Source organism: Arachis hypogaea, chromosome 7 (assembly GCF_003086295.3).
Source record: "Arachis hypogaea cultivar Tifrunner chromosome 7, arahy.Tifrunner.gnm2.J5K5, whole genome shotgun sequence".
Taxonomy (NCBI): domain Eukaryota; kingdom Viridiplantae; phylum Streptophyta; class Magnoliopsida; order Fabales; family Fabaceae; genus Arachis; species Arachis hypogaea.
Window position 1 is genome coordinate 39,565,538 of NC_092042.1, and position 2,429 is coordinate 39,567,966.

The window sequence follows — 2,429 nt, forward strand, 5'->3', positions numbered from 1 at the left end:
TTGAAATTGATCCAATGCTTCCTTGAGATGATCCCTTGACTCTTGTTCCTCTTGGATAATATGATTAGGATCATGTGGCTCTTGGATCAATGGATATGAGTATTCTTCCATGGGAGGTTGTGGTGGAAAGTAGTATTCATCCTGTGGTTGAAAATTTTCATATATTGGAGGTGGTTCATCTTGGTAATAATGTGGAAGAGGTGGCTCTTGAAAGTGGTGATGTTGGGATGGTGGTGGCTCTATGTGTGGTTCATATGGCTCATATGGTTGTTGGAATGGTGGATATGGATTAGGGTCATATGAAGGTGGTTGGTGAAAAGAGGCTTGTGAGTATGGTTGAGAGTTATGTTGAGGATATGGTTCATAGGCATATGGTGGTGGTTCTTGAAAGTCACAAGGTGATTCACCATAGCCATTGGATTGATATGCATCATAGAATGGCTATTCTTCATAGTGCATTGGTGGAGGTTATTGCCATGAAGATTGATCATATGCATATGGTTCCTCCCACCTTTGATTGTCCCATTCTTGATGCACATCTTCATTATAGTCCTCATCACCTACAACATAGTTGTAATCACACTCATAGCCAAAATGAGAATTCATGATAGCAAGAGAGGGCAAAAACAAAAAATAGTAACAAATAAAGAGAACAAACTAAAAACTAACAAAGAAGCAAAAAGCAAACATATTCACAATATTCACATATATACAATAACCAATAACACAACACCATTGCAATTCCCCGGCAACGGCGCCATTTTGATGATTGGATTTTTGACGGTTTAGAATTTCACAAATGAATTCTCGTTGCAAGTATAGCTTCTAAACCAACAATAATCCTTTCATACAAAAGATTGTTTGTCACAAGTAACAAACCCCTAATTTTATAAATCGAAGTATTCATACCTCGGGTCGTTCTCCCTAGGAATTACAATAAAGTGCCTTGTTATTGGTTGTGAGTTATTTTGGGGTTGTTAGGATTTTTAGACAAGAATTATAAATGGCAAGAAAAGTAAACTAACAACTATAAAAGGCTCTTGGTAAGGTGTGAGAACTAGAAGTCCTATCCTAGTTATCCTTCTCAATTGTGATGAGAATTGTTCATTGCTACCACTTAGTTAACCCTTACTAAATAAAGGAAAGTCAAGTGGATGAATTGACTTGAGCCACAAGTCCTAGCCAACTCCCAAGGAAAAAACTAGCTTTAATGCACTCCAAACCAATTAGCAATCTCTCCAATTACAAATCAACAAAGGAATTAGATAACTTAAGTGTCACTAATTACTCTACCTAGGCCAAGAGGAACAAAATCTAACTAATAGCTATAAGAGACATTTCATCAAACACATAGAGTGCAATACAAGTAAACACATGAATTTGCAAGAATTAAAGAAAGATCTAACTACAAAAGCAAGAGGTCTACAATAGAAAACCAAATCAATCATGAAACAACAAAGAACTTACCAATTGCATTGAAGGAGAAATGTAGATCTACAAAAGAGAATTCACAAACTACAAACAAAGGAATTACATTAGAAGAAGAATTCTATAACTACAATAGAGGGGAGGAATGAAAATTGGAAGAGAGAAGAAGAAGAAATAGATCTAGATCTAAGAACTAAGCCTAATCCTAATCCTAATCCTAGAGAGAAGTGAGAGCTTCTCTCTCTAGAAACTACTTCCAAAACTAAACTAAAACTAATGGTTAAAAGTTAGTTGATTCCTCTTCAATCCTTGGCTTAAATAGCATCAGAAATGAGTTGGATTGGGCCCACAAGGCTTCTAAAATCGCTGGCCACGTTTTGCTTTAAATGGACCAGGTGGCAGCAACGGTGCGTGCGCGTACTATGCGCTGCGCGCCACCATACGTGTGACAACTATGACAAATCTTATATCGTTTCGAAGCCCCAGATGTTAGCTTTCTAACCCAACTAGAACCGCATCATTTGGACCTCTGTAGCTCAAGTTATGGTCGTTTAAGTGCGAAGAGGTCGGCTTGATAGCTTTCCGGTTCTTTCATTTCTTCATGAGTTCTCCAACTTTTCATGCTTCTTTCTTCATTCCCTTGATCCAATCCTTGCCTCCTAAACCTTAAATCACTTAACAAACATATCAAGGCATCTAATGGAATCAAGGAGAATTAGATTTAGCTATTTTAAGACCTAAAAAACATGTTTTCACTCTTAAGCACAATTAAAGGAGAAGTTATAAAACCATGCTATTTCATTGAATAAATGTGGGTAAAAGGTCATAAAATCCCTTAAATGAAGCATAAGATAAACCCTACAAATGGGGTTTATCACAGCTTGTACCTCTTCCAGACTTCATACAGCGTCTCTGATGCACCACTATTTCGTGGTACATCTTGTACTTAATTGAGTGGATTTTATCCACTATTCTCACATTTATTCACAGAATCCGCATGT